Here is a 20,264-nt window from a genome sequence, read left to right on the forward strand (position 1 = left end):
CATGCAACTAGTTATGCTGCCAGAGTCAGAAAACATGACACAGAAACCTAGTGGTATTATGCACTGAAGACACTGGAACACTGACCCCATTCACCACACCGATCACAGGCAAAGTCCATTCTGGCCACGTTTTAATTTGGTAAATTTAAGTCCTAACCTTAACTCTGACCCTTGGGATGCACTAAGAACATGCACCCACATAACAGTATCTGTTGAAACATTATCATGTAATATGTAATAAACATGGTACTATGTAATTTCTTGTATTAATCGTACTACAAAACAAGGGAGCCAGAAAGGTGGACAAGGAAACAACAAACTTCCTTCTACATTCTTTCAGGTTCTGTGGAACTTAACTCGGGACCATTTCTTGGCACCAATGCTTACCTTCATAACCTAGATTTCACCGGATTTTGAGTTCACATTTATTAATCACTCTCTCTCCTAAGTACCAAATGGTTTCCTATTCAAATTCAAACTTCTACTTTTCCTTCAAGTGAAGATAACTAATAAAAATATATCCAAAAATTCAAAAACAAACTACCCTATTTATTATGTACAGTCTGTTTTGCAGCTCCTGTTAGTCAGCTCCTTCAGAGCAAGCACTGCTTATTGGTACACCAGCCATGCTTAATCAGTAAGTCATTTTTAGGGCTGTTTTTGTTTACAATGTAACAGCATTCAAGACTTGAAGGAAGCAGGCAGTTTACAGGATTAAACACAAAAGAGTGAAGGCCTCCACTTAAGGTCTTCAATTAACTTATTGCAATGCAGAATAAACCACTTTCTCTCTGCCTCAATTTCTAATCTGAAACACGGGAATAACAATACTTACCAGACTGACCTGTTATCTTTCAAGTGAGACAGATTTTCAAAATAGTGACAGGCACACCTATACTCAAGCGAATAAACTATGCTGATTCACAACAGCAGATTGCCTGGGCCAAATTCCATACAGCATTAACAAGTCAACAGGAAGCACTCTGAAATTATTACACTGATGTGCTCTTTTTCCTTCCCCGACATTCCAGCTAGCTGGCACACTCAGTGCTCTCTACCAATATATAGACACAGGTATCAACCTCAAATTCTGCCTTCCCTTTCCCTTTTATTACATTCTCCCTCATCACCCCTTAAAAAGGTGTTTGGATTTTTGTTTTGGGGTTTTTTTTTTGATTTTTTTTCCCCCTTCTTTCCTCTCCCTCTTCTCCCCTCAGCAGCACACAAATGGGAACTGTAGCACCTGGAGAATGGTATTTGTAACTGGGGTAGTCACACTCAGTGTGGGAGTGCTGATGGTAGTCACTAATCCGAAAGGAAGAATTCAAGTAACTGTACACTTAAAGAAGTTCCTTTCTTCTCAAAACCATGATTATTCAATATAAGTAAAAAGATTTACACGTTGTATCACATAAACATAGTCCTGAATCACTGTGCCAATCTAACAAGGAATTGCATAAGTACACAATCAGTGTTTAATGGAAGAAAAGCAGAGTGCAAGACTGCTGTACAATATAACTAGACCTCTGCTACAAGAAAAACAAAGTGTCTAAAACATGGCTTTACAAAAACTCACACTGATTGCCATGGATTTTTAACTGAATAATCATTTACTTAGAATAGGAACATTAAAATGTAGATTTCTCCATTTTTAGTGGCTACTATAACACACTGAAAGCTAGTATTTTAATCTTTCGCAATGCTGACAGAGAGTAAAAGGGTACCATGGAGCATGGTATGCTTAAGCTTTCTGAACAAAAGGATCAGCAGTTTGAAGGAGGCTTTGAAGGAGTTTGGTGGCAGTCAAGCTTCCCTCTCCCTCAGACGATTTTACATCCTGAAGAAGCCGGGACCTATACCCAGGAACTTCATCCAGCAGAGGAGGCAGTAACGTACTGTTGGGGGACACTCCTCTAACTTTCAGGTCCCCTTCCATCAACATTGCCACCTCCTTCATCTGCCCTCTCTTGGGACCTGCCGACTCCGCAAACACAGCGGCCCTGCTCCAGCACTGAGCTCGGACATGGAGACTGCCACCGCACAGCTGGAAGGACTGCCATAACAATGGAAGACGATCAAATAAGACAGAATAGTGCAGGGCACTAAACTAGCACTACACGTGCCACGGTAATATCAAGACTGGCACTTGTAATCACATGTTTATAATCACAACACTATTGTGGCATCAGTGTACTGTCCATCAGTACTGTAATTTCTTTGCAAAGTTACTCTTTAAACAAATTCCACGTTACATATGCCAAGAACATTTTTAATGGTCCTATTCCTGTGTTAGAGAAGATGCTTAAGCCCATCTCTCTTCACACACACAAGTTCTCACGTATTCTTTTCTTTATATCTTCTTTACATACTCCTCTCCCTGCTGTTACAAGGATGACTTTTTTTCAACCCACTGGGAAAATCCCAGCTCTTCTCACCTCAGACTCTGATCATTACATGGCAGAAGGTAAAAAAAAGCCATATGAAGCCCAGAAATGAAAGTTTTCCAAGTGCATGATGGCAAGTTCCTTCTAGTTTAACTTTTGATCCCCAAAAAGCACGCAAATCTTATTGTCTGCTGAACTACCAAAGACCACAGCACAGAAAGCAAGATAGAGGAAAATAAAAAATTTAATCATAACACAATGGAAGTTTTATTTATCTTTTAAACCTTCAGCTATATGTGGGATAATGGCAAAAATGATGAAGGGGGGAAAAAAAAACCCACCCACATGGAGAGTACTTATCACCTTTCCTGTACTATGCAAAAATTCTGGAAACTGCCACAGGAGTTTCTGACAGCTTCCCATTGACTTCAGCCAGGCTAGGATTTCCTGCTAAATCAGGACACGTTTACTCTTACAAGATAAGAGGTATTTACAGAAGAGTTTTTCTTTACAACTATGCATCAAATCCTTTTGTACATCCCAAATCCTTTTGTACATCCCTATTACCCTTATTCCTCATCTGGAATGCCCTGATACAGCACTGTTAAGAGGGGCTACTGTCACAGGCTCTCTGTGAAGGGTGAAATGTCCTTGAAGGACAAGATACATCATCATCTTTGGCAATGCACCATAAGATATTCTAGTACATATAGATTTATCTTGGTTTCTTTCCCACCTGTTATGTAGGCCCAATCAGTTAATGAAAGGAATTTCATCCTTACAAGGCAACACTGACCATCTTTCCAATCACATCAATACACTAATAGTAACTATTTCAGCTAATCGTGTGTCCTGTCAGCAACTTGCTCCATATGTGCTGCAGCAGGGGTAGGGAAAACTCAAAGAAAAACTCCATTACTATTTACAAACTTGATTAAAAGTTACAGTATACATAAGGATTCAGACGCATCTTTCTACCAGATTTACTCTTTCGTATCAGTTTTAAACAGAAGTGTCAGCAATGTACAGTGTATACAATGAATCAGTGCAGACAAAATAAACTCCTTGCCTCAAAGAAGCTATTACCACCTAAATATCTGTCATATTTATAGCCTGACAGGTGAAGGAGAGAGCAACTTTTTGTTGATTTTTTTGCACAACCATGAGGCAAATGTGCACTCTGAATTTTTACCGAGTGGAATTTCCTGTCAGTTCCTGAGAGAAGAGTTTTGCCACACAGACCTAGATATAAGCTAATTACACTGAATACATAGAAGCTACTTTCCAACATTAGAAATTTAGAAGTCCCAATCCTAATACTTATTTAAGTTCTGGTTTTTAGCATTCAGATAGTCTCTCTGACTTCTGCAGTGCTTAAAGTAAAATACATGATTTTTTGCAGGACGGCAGCTCTAATTAATTTCTCCAAAACATCAAAAAGGTTTATTTCATGTTGTCTGGCCTTTGTATTATTATTTCACACAAACTTAAACAAATAAATTGACCAAGATCAAGATTAACTTTTAAGTAAGCAAACACTTAACTTCAAGACAACTGCAGCATCTGAAACTTGGCATACAAGACCACAACAAACATTAAACTTGCTCCTGGGCTAACAGTTGGAATCAAATCAATGCTTACTTTACCTTTAGCAAATTCCGCTCAACATAATACACATTTTCACAAAAGATATTAACTTAACTCTTGTAGATATAAAAGATCAGCATTTGAAAATTTACTGTTCTGCTATCCTTACTCTGGCAGCACTTTCAGTTTCTTGGGTGAGTTCTGAGCGAGTTTAAACTTAACGGTCAGGGCTCAAACACGGCAGAAAAACAAGCCATCCAGGTGTGATCTGCTTCTCGTCTCACCTGCCAATACCTGGATTCCGGATTCTGTGTTTCCTCGGTAACAGCTAATGACGTCACTAACCCCTAAAGCAGTAAGAGAAATGCACTTCTCGGCTCTGCCACAGAAGTTCGTCACGTCATCGCTCGACCTCAAGAAACAGTGTGCTGAAGTCAGATCTTGGCAGGTGAAGGCTTTCCAAACCACCTCTGCTAGGACAGCATTCCACTGCAACCGCCGGGCGGCAATTTAAGAAGAGAACCTGGCATGAATACGTAATGGAAGCCGCCTTCTGCCGAATGTTTCCACCTATAACATTACCTTGAAAGATGTGAAATTTCAAAAATATCAAATAGGATACTTTCAATGACAGATCAAGCACAGTATTAGATATTCTTTGTATAAAACATATATTCTTTGTACAAAGAAAATATATATATGTAGTTGGAAGACTTCTTTCATCAGCTGCTCCTCCCTAAACATACTACTCAATTAGAAACTATCATCAACTTGTACATAAAAATACATGCTGCTGCGCAGTATTACCAGTGCATGTTTAAGCTCTCCAGAGAAGAATTACATATGGCATTGACTATTTAGTTTCTAGAACATAAAAGCATCCTTCACCTGCCACACTGAATCTCAAAGTTCTGCTCAGGAAAACTACAGGTCCCAGGATGCATTAGTTTATCCTTTTCCAGGCAAGCTCTTTGGATAAAAACAGAGCACTGCACACTGGGGCCTGTAGTTTCCACGAGCACACTCTCACTAAAGATGAGACCAGATGTAGGCCATATTGCGTACTTCCATGGGCCAGCACATAGCAATACATACTCCATACGTGCAGATACCTCCTAATAATAATCAGGTAAACTAGATTAATGTCTATTTCTCATATGTCAAGAGACTATTAAAAGTATGAAGATTTCAGTAAAAATAAACATCAGCTAACCAGTACTTTCCAAAGAATAATCAGCAGTTTAGCTACTTTCAAATATGCAAAGTGGGCTAGGGCTTTCCAACATCTTCATACAAACACAAGTGAGATTTTTTTTTCCCCCTAGAACTGTTACATTTATCAACACTAAAGCCTGTTTTCAAAGAGCGCTCTTACCAATTTCAGTAAGAAAAGTATGTTTGGTGAGGGGCATATTCTCCCTGTCCAGAATTTAGTAGTCTGGAAACAGATTACTCTCTTCCTCCATTTCCAAAAACATACTGCAGCAGGAGCTTGCCCTCCCCTCCCCAAAAGAAGCAGAGCTTTCTGAGAATTAAATAGCTGTATCTCAGAGCAGGCCTCAGAGGGGAATACACTGTACTCCAGTAAAGGGAAGGGCAGCTCCCCCTACCAGTCTGTTCCAAGAAGGCTTTAATCGCAGAAGGAAACAACCAGTGATCAAAATGAACAAGTCTTCCCTCCCCCTCTATCCCCCCTTCCCCGAGCTCTGGATTTAAAATATATATATATATACATGTACATATAATTCCATCTAAGTACTTATATGTTTTACTGTTCTTAGTAGAACACCACAGTCTTTGCAGCGTTTCCAGGCTAGCAGGCAGGCAGGCAGTGCCCGCACAAACACGCAAAAGAAACAGGTCCAAGACTCTGAACCAAGCGAAAGGCAGCGCCTGTCGCAACAGAAAGACAAACATGGATGCTTAAGTCACCTGAAAGACATCCTAATGCATTTCCCTATATAGGCAAAAGGCCTCAGAAGCATCTAAAGGTTTTGTCAATACAGCAATACTGTCCATAGGCCAAAAGACAGCTGTTGCCATAGTTACTATCAGCCAGCTTATCAGAAAATAATTATTGTGATTACTCAGAAGTTTTGTTAAAACAATTTAAAGCGTCAGTAAAATACTACTTGATCTCTTCAATTAACTGTTTGCAACTATGCTGCCTTCGGGATCCACACAGTTAAGGATGCTCAGATCCGCAGGGTCAGAGGGAACAAGGGAAGGAATCGATGCTCCTTCTCCCGCTCAAGTACTGACAGCTTGTATTTCGCAGGCAGAAACGATGAGACAAAACCAAGCTTAAGCTCTGCTGCTAGAGTTCTCTTTTCGCAGGCCTAAAGACCGAGTCCAAGCAAAAAGCACCTTACAGGCGCAGGCTCTACAGTGCTGACACCTACCCCCATTATTTTAACCATTCATGCATCTGCACCCTCATTCAAAAATGCACCAACTACAGTTTCAAAACATACTTCTAATTATATATACCATGACAGAGTCCCTCATTTAAGAAACAAACAATACAATTTCTGTAGCAAGTGAACTTGGTAACATACCCTCTCATCCCACAAGCATAGCACTGCCAAGTGGAAGGGCAGAATCTGGAAAACAGGCATTTTAAGAATTCATACATTAAAATAGCATATAAGCCAGCGTGAATGTGGCCTACAACAGAACTCACGTAAGCACCATTGCACTCTGTATCTATGATATACAAATGTACTCCCACCAGTAACAAAAATGTTACGCTAGGTTTTAAGGGGGTTGCAGTATTTGGGTGCCCCCTTCCCCCCCCCCCTTTTTTTTTTTTTTTAAGACACATGGTTTGGGCATATGAGCTCGAATCAAAGGACAAGTGTTTGCAGTGACAATGAACAAGAAATCTCAGGTAAGAGGGGACGTGTAATAGGTCAAACCATCTATGCATAAAGCTTTTCAGGCATGGGGCACTTGATGATTCCTATGGATGAACTTAAAAAAAAATCATTAAATGTAATGTTTATATCATTAAAATGGTGTAAACAGTATAGGTTTCTCTGCAGAATTCATTTTTGAGATTTACCAAGTAGCATATTCTTTCTTGAAAAGCCTACAATGATCAAAGTATTAAAGCAAAAAAATTCAGTGACAAAGTTGAAGCTTTGTTAGGGGAGCAGGCATAGCCGTAATTTGAGACAGAAGGAAGGGAGCTTTCAGAATTTTCTACAGCTTTAAAAATTATTTTAAAGACATGTGATTCTATTTTTAAAATTTAACTGCCACTTGAGTTGATGACCTTCTCTCAACACTAGATAAGTTTTTAAAAAACATTTCCATTTCTGCATGTGCTATAGCCATTTTATATCTCCACTTGCCACTTTGCTTTCGTGAGGTTTTGACATAAGAAAAGCAGAGCCAAACAACTTAAATCAGACTTTATCAATTTCTGTACAGTGAGGAACCTGATAAGGTGAAGGAGCAATAAATTATTTAAAACTTACAAAAGATACAGATTTTTTTAATGATACTGTATTTATAATAAAGAAATTGAAAATAAGAAAATGCAAAGTACCCCCCAAATGTAAATAAACTTCTGTTTTGCCTGCATAATGCATAATCCACCACCAGCACAAGCCAAGTAACTGGCTTTGTGTTGTACTGAACATGAAATATTAATGTAGGATACCTATAAAAACTATCCTTCAGTTCACCCTCTATTTACAGGGTACAGAAGTAAGCATCTTGCCGCTTGCATTCAGTGCACATCTCAAGGCTCATCTGCACACCGTCCCACCTTTCCAGTATACGGTTTGTTCCTAAATAATAATCCTTTGTGCAGTTAAAACACATCAGAAGCAGGACACGAGCTGCTTTCTGGCACAGAGTAATTGAACAAGGGCGATTCACGAACACGCAGAAGCCAGGCCTTTTGTGGAGTCTTACACTTCCAGTATACGGCTACCCATGTGACTGCACAGTTGCGAGCATAAAGGCTGAGAGGGACAGTAGAGAAATACTATTAGAAACCTAATAATAGATTTTTAGCACTGCCCCTTCTGCACAAGGAGCCTCTCCTACAGGCCAGTCCGCTTAACAGAGCACATCGTCACGCAACGCCCCTCCAAAGGGCAAAGCGCTGTCACGCCAAAGTTCTTTCCAAAAGGTTTTAAACAAACAAACAAAACTAACAAACAACAGAACAGAAACAACAATACTAAAGAGGTTAAGTCACCCACACACATTTCAAACATGAAGTTTATCTTGGGTTTCTGGTAACGTGCACAAAATGCCCATAACATACGAAAGGATGAGATAGTCCATCACAGTTCTTACAAGCTGGTATGAAAATGAAACAGAAATCTCAGTTGTAAACAAATTCCAACAGCATCAATTCACTCCACCTCCACGGCTCAGAGAGTAAGTATCAGGAAACTGAACAGCTACAGTATGTCTATATGCTGTTATAGCCACTACAAACAAACTGCTTGAACAATCAAGGGGATAGCAGGACTCACTATTAAAGCTTTCGGAAAGCACTCAGAATTTCACAACTTTCTAAGGCTCCACTGAAAGGTATTTTATTTTCCTAAAAAAAATACAGGAGACTTGTCTCCTTTGTACAGATTCAGTCCAAGGATAACTTTTTAAAATTATGATTTCAACAATCAAGTTACACATACACACACAAAGCCTCATCTCTAAAGGCAAAAGTAAAGTTGGAGTAAGAACTTTTTAGGTCCAATATCTGAAACACAGCTGAACTTGCATGGCCTAGGGTGAAGAGTGATCTTCACAAAAACTAAACTGAAGGCAGAGAACTTATTTTTAAAGCTGGAAAACACAACCCAAACAAACAGTAATTTTCTCGGAACTGTACAAAAATCACAGTTTCTTACTTCTGCTTTAAGTTTTTTGAAGGAAAGTTTTATATTTTCATTCCCAAATGGGAGAAAACTAATACCCCCCCCCATGCTCCTTCTCTCAACCTCTCCATAAATCCAGTTCAGGATGCACATAAAAAAGAGCAGAGCTTAAAAGCCTTCAGACTGAAACGTTACAATGAATAACAGTAAAACAATTATTCTAAGAGCAAAAAAATCCTGAATGTGACATCTTGAATTATACACCACGTTAGCTTTGTTAGTTAACCGAAAATCACTAAAACCCATAACAGGACCCACTCCAACTTTTTCACTGCTCAGGTTAGTAGAGCTAAAAGTTGTAGGTATGATGTAGCTGACATCCAGCTGGTGTTAAGTATTTGGTGAACAAGCAACCTACCTTCCGCTGGACAACCAGTCTCTTAAGACCTTGAAGTGATGTTCCATAGAAGCTACTACACAATAAGTCAATGGACAAAGAGGTTGCTTAATATTCCCTCTGTACCTACTGCCAGTTACTCAAACTCCTAGATAATCTGATTTCTATACCACAGTAAGGTTGAAAGGTTTAAAAACAAGCGAGAAGCATTTCACCTAATTTTTTTAAATATAGTTTTGAAGTCTCATTTACTGAGCTACAGAATTCCTTACTTCAAAAAAAAAAAAAAAAAAGCAGTTTAATTCAGCTATCATTCAGCTCAGATATAAATAAAATACCCAAACCCTGTGATCTTTCTACTGAAGTTTGGTAATTAACTTCTCTAACTCACATGGGTAGTTGCGGACATTTTTTGGTTTGTTTGCTTGTCTTAAGATCCTGTTCCTACCGGTAATTTAGCATCACTTCTTATATACAAACTATGAAGTTATATTGCACATTGTCATTAACATGCTTAATATAAAAGTTTTAGCATTACATGTTAGCTGGGTAGAAAGTATGAATTTTAGATTTCTAGTGTTCAAGGTTTTATGAAGCTTGTTATTTTCTTCCCAAATTAAGTCTCAAAATAAACCTCTTTTCATCAAAGTCAAACGTCCCCCTGCTCTGCTAGAAACGCAGCCTCCCCAGCTAGCTCCCGGCAGGCACAGGAAAGCCAAAGGAAACTGACTTACAAAACTGAAACTAATCAGGTGTCTTCACTGTTAGGACCGAGCACAATGCAAAATAGGGTAAACAAGCATCACCATGAAACGCCTTTCGGCTATTTCAGAATCTACAAAGTGGTGGTGGGGGGGGGGACCCGTACGGGTGTACTGGAGTATCTGTCCTTTAACCTGATAACAAGTGATAGCTTATCTAGTTAAGAAAACTTCACCAGCTCGAGTGGGGCTGCTGCTTCTTATTATAACCTGGCATCACTGAGTACTCGTCCCCTCCTCATTTTTCCATGCTCAGACCTCCCATACACCACGGCACACAACTTCCTCGCAACATGCAAGTTATTATCCCCAGTGGGATCTCTTTACACGCAGTCTCTCCAACAAACAAAAGTTCATTGTCAAGCCCGGCGCTTGGGCCCAAACAAACATCCAGGGAGAAGGAGAGGAAGTGCGCCTATCCACAATATTAAGGTTTGCGAGCAATCACCGTTACGTACAATTAAGAAGTGGGAACAGGTGTAGCAGATACCACACTTTGATAGCTGAACAAAGAATATTACAGCACGTGACTGAAATGTGATGACATTTGTACACCAATCGAAAACAAAAGCCACTCTCCAATGGCACTCTTTCCTCCACCCCCAAGAATTAGGAACTTGGAAATCACTCCATATTGAAACACATCTGTTCATAGCCTCATTTTCTGACACTTGAGAAGAAGTTGAATGAAGAGCTCCATACACTGATCCAACACAAATTCACCTAAAAGCCTCAGGTGTACAATCCCGCAAGCACGCACCAGACTGCCAATGTGGTCGGGAGGAGAAAAAAAAAAAATCTACCAACAATGCAGCTCAGAATAATCAAAGGGAAGGAAAAAAAGAAAACCGGAAAAGAAAAAGCAGGAAGGCAAGTGAAGAAAGGAGCATGCACAACAGGACTACACCAAATGGCAGAGTCCCACATACGGCCCCACTCCACCCACACTCACACGCAGACGAGGGGGCTGGGGGAGAGGAGGGAAAAGCCGAAGTACACGTCTCAATCCCGGCAAACGTGCCCGAGCAGAAGTGCGAAACCCCCGGGGCGCCCTTGCTCCGCGCTGTACCTGTGCGGGAAGGGCAGCCCCGGGGGGGCGGCGGGCACTTCGGAATAACAAGTTGCAGAAGAAACGGAATTTTCCCAGCGCTACTCGAGCCACAAAGACGAATGAAAGGAAAAAGGAAGGGAGGGAAGAAGAAGAAGAAGAAGAAGGGGAAGGGAGGGAAAAAAAAACCTGCAGCGGCAGCTTTACTACGAATTATCAATCAGCGGCGGCGGCGGCGGCATCCCGGAGATGATAATAAAACTTCCCCGGCAGCATCGCGGCGAGGAAGGGCACCGCGAGCCAGGGGCCTGGCAACGGCCGCCCTGGAGGACCGGCGAGGCGGGCGGGGGAGGGGGAGGGGAGGGACGCGCCGCTCCCCACCCCCTCCCGGTGCGGTGTGTCATCCCCGTGCCCGCTCCTCCCCCCCCGCGCCGCCTCCGCCGCCCGCCCTCCTCCCGCTCGGCCCGCCGCCGCTCAGAAACTTCTGCCGGTGCCCGCCGCGGAGGCCGCGGCTCCCCGGGCGCTCCCGCCGCCCTCCCCCGCGGCCCGCCAAGTTGCTGCTCCGCCTCTCCAAGTTGGCCGGAGCGCCCGGGCGAGGCTGTTGCTCCGGCCGCGGCCGCCCCGCCCGCCCCGGCGCGGCCCGGCCCGGCGCGGCGCGGCGCGGCCGCCGAGGGGGACGCGCGGGGGCGGGGGCGAAGCCGAAAGGGGGATACTACACCCTGCTGGTGGCGGCGGCGCCGCTGCGGGCTGGCCGGGGTCCCCCCGGCAGGACCTCTCTGGGAGGGGGAGGACTCTTCTTCATAGGGGGAGGGTGCTGGCGCCGCCGCTCCTCCGGGCCGCCCCGTGCCCCGCTTCTGGGCGCCTCTCTCTCTCTCCTCCTCTCACTTTCTTTAAGCTAAGCGGGGAGTGGAAGATGGTAGGTTGCTCCCTTCTCCGCCTCCTCTTCGCTCGCGCTCTCCTCTGTGGGGTCCTTTTCCTTCCCCCTCTCCCCGGGGGGCTCCTCCTGCCGGGGGGAGGAGGGGGCGGGCGGGAAGGAAGGAACGAAGCAGAAGAGGCGCAGGAGGAGAGAAACTGTGACACAAAAACAAGCCGAGAAGCTGAACTCTTCTTCAATCCCATTCACCCGGCCCGGCCGCAGCACCCGCTCGCCGGGATCCCTCCGCCGCCGGCCTCCCTGCCTGCCTGCGGCGCGCTCCCGCGCCGCGCGCGCCCCCGCCCGCCCGCGCCGCCGCCGCCGCCGGGCCGCCGCGGGGAGGGCGCCGGGGCGCCGCGCCCGCTGCCCGGGGCCGGCGGCGGCGCGGGCCGGGCGGGGGCCAGGCGGGGGCCGGGCGGGCGGGCTCCTCCGAGGGGGACTACTTGACGTGTCGGTGCGGCGAATTTATTTCCCTTTGCCTAAGGAACGGGCTGTGCTGCGGCTCCCATTGCCTAGGGAAAAAGCCCGGATGTGAAGTGAGTGAAACTAAAGTAGAGTGAAGTAGGGCACCAAACTCTGCCGCCGCCGCTGCCGCCGCCGCCGCCGGGCGCGGGGCGCCGGCACCGGGCCCGGCCCCAGCGCCGCCGACGCCGCCGCGCGGGGCGGGGGGCTCTGCGGGCGCGCGGCCCCCCCGCGCCCCTCCCCCCGCGGCCGGCCGGAGCGCGGGCCTCCGCGGAGGCGGCGCGCGCGCGGCGCGGGCGCGGGGCCGCGCGCGGGGTCGCGCGCGCGCGGCGCGGGCGCGGGCGCAGGCGGCGCAGCGCCGGGCCCCGCCGCGAGGGGCTGCGCACAGGAAGTTGATGCAACAGGGCGGCGGGCGCGGGGGGCGCGCAGGAAGCGGCGGCGGGCGGGCGCGCGCCCGCGGGGCCGGGGCCGGGGTCGGGCGCGCGGCACGGCGGCGCGGTGAGGGCCGCGGGCGCGCGGTGGCGGTGGCGGGGCCCTGCCATGTTCCCTCCGGCGGGAGCGCAGTGCGCAGCCGGGAGGGCTTTCCGACCGCCGCCGCTTTCCGCCCGGCCGTTCACGCGATTGGGTTCGCTTATTTATTTATTAACTTGCTCCGCCGGCGCCCGACGATGCTGCCATTTGCTTTCATGCTCCGAGGGAGTAGTGGGAAACGGCCGTGCATCAGCTCGCTCTTTTTTTCCCCCCTTTCCCTCCCTTCCAAAAAAAAATGGGGAAAGTTAAAAAGTTTATAGGCACATTCAAAGCGGTAAAGTTATATATGATTAATTTTCAGCTTTCTGCAGTGCGTGCTAATGCGAGAGGTAAATAAAGGCGAATCGGACGGGCGGGCTGTTAAGAGCAGAATGAAAACGCGGAGGCTGCGGTACTGCTCGTTTGTTCAAAGCAAAACATGCTGGTGTGTGCGAGCAGCAAGGCAGCCCGGGGACCATCTTCTCCGAGTTTTTACGACACAGCACAATGGGCTCCTAGGTGCTGCCTCCATCCGAGTAGCAACCCATGCAGCACCAGTGCTTATCTGCGATAAACCAGCTTAAGTTACAGGCGTGACATATATCCCGTGTGCGTCTCTGGCTTCTGAAACTACTCTGATTCGCAGAAATAGAGAAACCTTGCCTTTATATCTTGAGCCACCATTGCTAAATCAGCAGGACGTGTCCTGAACACTGCAGGATTTGCATGAGCTTTCGCAGAGAGCCAGTTTTTGATGCAATACAAAACCTATCTTTTTTTAATAGCCTCTCGCACTGCTTTATTTCTTCAAAAGGTACGCATGTTGGGAATAGAAGTAAGTGTGTGCGTTATCTCCGCAGATGCTTCAGGAAACCAGGATGAACTCATTATTATGTTGTGAAACTAAATCCATAAAGCAGTCATGATGAGTAACTCCGGGACTCGTCGTGATTGGGCAGTAACACACAGTTTTATCATCTAGAGAATTCCTGTGTGCTCCAAGCGAGTGCGGATTTACAACAAGGTTTCCTCTCCACTGTCAAGAAATCAGGCTACCAAGCCACTGTTTATTTAATTACCGTTAATTTTTTACTTCTTTTCCATCAGTTTGACAAGTTTTGTGTGATTTAATTGTGAACTTTACAACATTTGGTGCCTTTCTTAAAGCTGTAGCTCCTGGATTCATATGATTATGGGAGAAACTCAGTGGTTTTTTTTTTAATTTAGTTTTTAGCCTGTGTGTTTGTAGATATGTGCTTGAAGACACAAACTTTAAAGGCACGAAAAGAAAAAGGTACAAGACAAATAAAATTATCCAAAAATGCATTGGTTTTTGTAACCTCCTGTTGTTTGGCTTTGTTTTCAAAGCAATCTTCCCCCTACCCTTTTTTGAAGGCCTCGTATGAGTCCGATCAGCAGTACTAAAAAACAAAAACACAGAAAATATCAGAATGCATGTCAAATAGTTATTGACATTTATTACGCATCTCATGGGCTAACAGGTAAAGTCATATGCTTGGGACTACCAAAAAATTAAATTGCCATTGCAGCAGCTTTTCCAAAGTGTCCAACTGTGACAAGAAGTTTCATTGTTAGTATACTAAAAATATGGCATGTTTTTTAATAATAGTCTGCTTGCTTTTAATGCTTATTTCTGCTTTATTTCTACAGCCACCCAATAGATCAAGTAATACTGAGATCAGGATGATTATAGTCAGATCTGCACATTAGTTGACTGAGGCTTCTTTTGTGTGGGGGGGTGGCATTACGTCCAACCCCCACTCCCCCTTCTCCAGTCTTGATTTTGTGTCCAAATATTAACCCCCTCTGAAAATCACAACCCTAATACTCAGATTTTTCCTCCAGATGGACTTGTACTACCAGCAGTTCAAGCTGTAGAGGCTGAGCGTTACAATCCAGACAACAGCCTGGATTTTAATTTTACCTTAAGTTAGGGTTTGAAGTGCTTAGCAAGAAAACGAGTCAGTGTACTCTGAAAACAATCTGACTAGAGTTGCTTTTGTCCTTCAGAGTTTTAGATAGAGGCACCACAAAAATAAATACTGAGTAAAGCCTGTTTATTTCTCTATTTTTTATCTTTCTGATTAACAAGCAAGTTAAAAGAAGTTAGAACTGGCGATTAAGCATTGTTATAGATTCGGCATGTTTATTCTGTTGAGGAGTCAATACATGCACTTTGACTAAAGTTTGTTTTAGAGATGAACTTTGGACAAAGTTCAAAGAGAAAAAGTCATTAGCTGTTACCATAGATGTGCAAAGAAATTTTACATAGTTTGTCTTAGAATTCAGGCGGCGATCAGTGCCGTGTGATACTAGTTATATTCAGCACATGCTACCTACGGTGATCTTCGGGTCATAGCCAAGTAGAGTAGCTTAGGCTGTTTTACGCTCTGAACTCAGCAATTTAATCCACAGGTGATGATTATCAGAAACACACTGTAAGTTTTTCGTTCAGTACATGCACCATTCCTTTGTTCAGACTGGGATAATGAAGAGAAATGATCCCAGCCTCCATGCTACTTGGCTTCATTTGCATGTCAGTAATAGAAACTTGTGTAGGTGCCTGGGTAACATTCGGTTACTAGTGGCATTGGAAGTGGTTTCATGCATGAAACTGGAAGCAACCGTACTGTCAGATACCCAGCTAATGTCTGAATAAATTGACTCCTATTTGTTGGCTTCATATAGATATACCTAGCATGCTTTGTTTGCATGCCTTCGTAAAAGCCTAGCAAAAATGTTCCTTCCTTTGCTTCCTGAGTTCTTGTCTAAAAGGTTGCCCTCCGCACCTCTGCCTCCAAATGTTGTATTGCTCCTGTCCATCGGAATTCAAAGTTCACTTTGTACAAATTTTCCACTCTGGTTGATCCCATTGGCCTGGATACTCATCCAGTTCCCTTTTCCGAGTTCACTTCCTAAGAGCACTTACAAGCACAAGCCAAACCCAAAGCCTTTCTGAAGTTAGTGGAAAACTCATACAAATCAACAGGCTTTCCATCAGAATTTGCAGGAAGCTGCTCCAAGATGATGTTTCTCATTGAATGTTATTTCACCAGTTTGGGCAAATTTCAGAGAAGGAAGCACAGTCCGTGTAAAGTATTAGTGCAGGAGCATTTTAAGAACTCTTGCCTAAAATTTTTGTAAGAAGTGTTTAAAATAAGAAGTTACATCGTATCATGCTAGTTTCATTATAACCAGCCCATCTCGCGGTACTATTTGCTGAGAATACTTAGAGCAAAATTGGAGATGACAATAGTTAATACACAGAAACAAACAGTCTTGTAGCAGCTTATAGTAAAAGGAATTAGCAACAAGTGCAAAAGTGCCTAAACTACGGGTCACAGGTTAAATTGACAGAGAGCTGAGTTGCCCCGTAGCACTTTCTCTTCCCCTGGTTTCCAGCAACAAAACTACCTTAAAAAATAAGCTAAAAGTTTGTTACTTGCCTATTACTGTTTTTCTGGAGCTTTTGGCAGGGATGCTAGATGCCTGCAAGTAAGAGCAGACATAGCTTCTGAAGCTGTGCTTAGAGGAAGCCAGAAGACCATTGTAGGCAAGACACGCTCCAGTGTAAGAAAACAGTTGGGAACCTGCATGTTTTCTCACCTGTGTTGCAGCACAGGGTTATCTCGCCAGCAGGATCTCAGCAAAGAGCTCCTTCTACAGGTAGATACCTTCCTCTTCCCTGGGTCAGGGAAGGATAGGGCATAGCTCACTTCCAGACAATAAGGAAAATGAAACAAACAGTTTAGGCCACTGGTTGGGGCCAGAGCCCGAAAATATGACGGGCACAAGAGGCTTGCCATTAAGGACATCAGCCTAAGTACAGAACACATTACTTAACCTGACAACCTCAGACTTTAACTGTGGATTACTGCTTTACACAAGACTATTGCTTCAGCAGCCAGTGAAGCAGACTCCCGCTTACCCAGGCCCATCTGAAAGGACTTGCTATTTCAGTAGCTGTCAGCTGGACTCAGCTGTGAAGGGTTCGGCTGCAAGTCTGGCAGTTCTGGCGCTCTACTGTCACAGCTCAGGGCTGGCAGGACCCCCTGGCCATGCGGGCTAAAAGTGCATGTAGGAGTGTATTGCCTGTATTCCAGTAAAGGTAATTCAGCCATTGGGCTGCTCTTTCCCTTTTGCAAAAGTCATGTTCTCTGAGTTGCACCCAAAAGCAGGGACAGGGAAAAGCCTGTGAGTGTAACACAAAGTTGCCTGTCTCTCTTGCGGATTTTCACTGGGGATACAAGCTATTTCAAGTGTAGCCTTGCAAGAATGAATCCTCTGGCATTCCCTTCTCCTATCATTTAGTGTTTCACTTATTGGAGATACCATTTGTTTCTCACAGAAGGAACAAGGCAAAGAGACGGATTACCTCTGAGGGGCAGTTAACCAATAGAGATCAGCCATTCTGGGTTGCCTTGAGACCTAGCTGTGCATCTGGCCTGTTCCCACATAGCTCAGGGGAAACCTATGAGGAACCATCATCACCTCCTAGCTGCCAGCAGCTCCCAGAGCTCTTCCTCCCTGGTTCCCACAGTTTCAGTCACATTAAGGTTTGGGTATGTGGCCTGCAAGGTCAGGAAGGTTGGCTGCTCTTTATCTATTCTTACCTCCAGCATAACATTGGCTATTTCTACCAGTAATGTATCAGATCTGCATTTTGGGTAGGCCAGAGTGTATCTTACCCTTCACAAGCCATTGCTCAGTGCTTCTGGAGATACATCTGTTTTCAGACAGTGTGGTGGTTCTGGCCACTTCCAGACTGAAGGAAGATCTGACCAGTGATACTGTCTCTGGGAATCAGGAGGAATGGATTTCTTTTCCTTTTTTTTTTTTTTTTTTTTTTTTAATCTTTTCTCTTTAGATAGATGTGAGCAGTCATAAAGGGGACATTGCTCATGACTCTTGAGTGGCTGGCCAGGCTGACTAAGCTCACTTACGGGTCCCATCTAGTGTTTAGAACCACAATGAGCTAGACATTGTGTGCCCAGCTGTGAACAGGCCAGGGAATAGTCACTCGTTTTTAAGCCACCAGTATGAACTGTCTTAGGACCTCTCACAGCTCCACTATAAGGTAAAAGAAACTCTTTTTGGCTCATCACCCCTTTTGTTAAACAACATAATGCCCTCTAATTCAGGCTGATTTGTTGTAACATTGGTCACCCTGCTACCTTTTTCTGTGGGAGGTTTTTTGACCACTAGTGATTATAGGCTATCTAGACTCCATCAAAATACCCTTTTCCAGATACCTTCACCAGAATTCTCGCTCCTTCATTTTCAGGGAGCTTGGAGGACAGAAAGTTCAGTAGAATCAGAAACCTGCAGCTGGAAATGAAACCACTGAGTAAGTTTTCAAGGACCCGCTAAAGGGAAATGACAACTTTTGTAACAGAGCATTTCAGTGTGTCGCTAGCCTGATAAGTAAATAGAAGTCTACAGTGGTAAACCAAGGGCTCAAGTCGTGGTCTATGACAGCAGCTACCAGGTTTTGACATAACATATAGACATCTCAACAAGCAGACTTCCTGCATGCAGGGAATCAGACATTGCAGCGAACAACATACATAGAAAAATGTCCAGCCCTGTAAACAGCACACCACTAATAGACGGTATGCCATATCTTTTTAGTCCTTTTAATTGCTGATAGTCATTTTGGCACTTAACAGGGGAGACATGATAAAGCAGAGCCTGCCCTGAGGAACCTATAATTTAAAAGGTCACTATGAGGGGGAGGGAAGGGGAACCAAGATGCAGTGGGAAAACTAGGTAATGGTGAGAATTTCAAAATGTTAACTGCTGCAAATACAAATGCTGATTGCAGTTTTCAAAAATCTTTGCACACATTTGGCCCCTAAATCCTTACATATCACTGGATACTTTATGAGCCTGGGTTTTCAGTGTACGGAGCACTGAAAAAGCAATTCAGTTCTCTTTTGAGTGTTTAACTAGGCATATATGTAAGCTGCCAGTTTGGGCCTACCAGGAGAGCACAGACTTCACACTATTCATTTTAGTCTTAATCTCATTATCTCCTCTCCTCTTTTAGAATAACGTAGTGAGAATGATATCAGTGTCTGAGAGCAGTGCAGCGGTAGTAAGCTTTGGAAGCATTAAATTACCAGACCCCATGTACTCATCAGGTGTTGCCCTGGCTTCTGGGAGAGCAAGATCATTCTATTGACAGCAAGTAGCCCAGCACAGGTAAACAGACAGAGGAGGGAAGAGTGGCTGTGAAGCACATATTATTAAGGAGTGATGGTAAAGGGGAATCTAGGAGCAGAGCCATGCATGGCGTTGCGTATGAGAATAAGAGAGTTAACTATGATTCAGTGGACAGAGAGGTCAGTGCCAGTGCAGGGATTCAAAGTGGCATTTCATGGCCTAACAATAAATAATGTTAGTCAACTCCAGATTATCTAGGATTGAGTGTATTGCGGGTGCAGCTCCCCCCAAGGTGGCTGACGCTGAAGCAGCGTGGGCTCCTGGAAGCATTGCGGTGCTCACCGAGCACCGTGCTACGTGGAATTGCAGCTTCTGAGGCGCTCTGGCACCCCGGTACTTCACAGCCGCTGGAATCACTAATCCTTCTCTGCTGCATGTCACCCTGTTCTCTGAGCTTCCTATACATGTTTGCTTATTTCTGAGTTTCTGCTTTGGCTATGTTATCTCTTCTTGCTGCTTTCTCAGATAATCAAGAGTTGAATGTAGCTGCATTTTGAACAGACTGGGAAGGGGCAAAGTAAAGATCAAAAAGGAGTCAGCAGACCTGATTTATATGGAATGCATCTGTAAAGTGAGACCATGCCCTTTTTACTTAGTTATGTTTTACAATAGAACTACACTATAATAAATTCAGAGACACATGTATGCAATGAGAGGTACACATAGATATTCATAATTTATTTTAGTATCTTCCATTCAAGGTTTCTGTTGCTTGAGTGATAGCCAACTTGCAAAATCTATCACTCAGAAGTTAGAAAATTCAGTAGTTAAGCTTGTTTGTTCCTTTTCTGTGTTCAGAATTGATTAATAATAGTAAGATACACCAACATTTTGCTTTGCAGCTAAAAAGACAGTTGGATAATGTCAATATATTCACAAATCTCATTGGCATCGCTTCCCTATATGAATAGTACACGTAAGCATAAGCATATTTTCCTCTCACTAGCAGGGGGCAGAGCGAAAAGACTGTTTCTCTCAAAATTCTGTTAGGCAATCAAGTGGAAACATGGCGTAATTTCATTAGTTTCTCTCGCAGTGGGTTTGGATACACTATAGTGAATTAGAACGAAAGTCTCTGATAGTTTCAAAACATTGCAAAGTTCCTGTTCATC

At 44.3% G+C, this 20,264-nt stretch overlaps 1 protein-coding gene and 1 long non-coding RNA gene across 9 annotated transcripts in view; one reads left to right on the top strand and one right to left on the bottom strand.

The window, feature by feature from the left end:
- The window catches only part of PHF21A (PHD finger protein 21A), a 140,661-nt gene extending 128,443 nt beyond the window's left edge, over positions 1 to 12,218 (bottom strand). For 3 of the 8 annotated variants that reach the window (XM_026107499.2, XM_064512644.1, XM_064512645.1), the window contains exon 1: positions 11,211 to 11,401. The gene's annotated coding sequence lies outside the window, so the exon portion shown is untranslated. Of the gene's footprint in view, positions 1 to 11,210; positions 11,404 to 11,739 lie in introns of those variants that run through there. The other 5 variants (XM_064512647.1, XM_064512646.1, XM_064512650.1 and 2 more) reach the window with 3 other exon arrangements.
- Positions 11,875 to 14,245, top strand: LOC135328493 (uncharacterized). Its single transcript, XR_010389419.1, has 2 exons — positions 11,875 to 11,937; positions 13,767 to 14,245. It is a non-coding gene; the product is annotated as an uncharacterized LOC135328493 (long non-coding RNA).
- The last annotated feature ends 6,019 nt before the right edge of the window (positions 14,246 to 20,264 follow it).

The sequence above is a fragment of the Dromaius novaehollandiae genome, chromosome 5 (assembly GCF_036370855.1).
Source record: "Dromaius novaehollandiae isolate bDroNov1 chromosome 5, bDroNov1.hap1, whole genome shotgun sequence".
Taxonomy (NCBI): Eukaryota; Metazoa; Chordata; class Aves; order Casuariiformes; family Dromaiidae; genus Dromaius; species Dromaius novaehollandiae.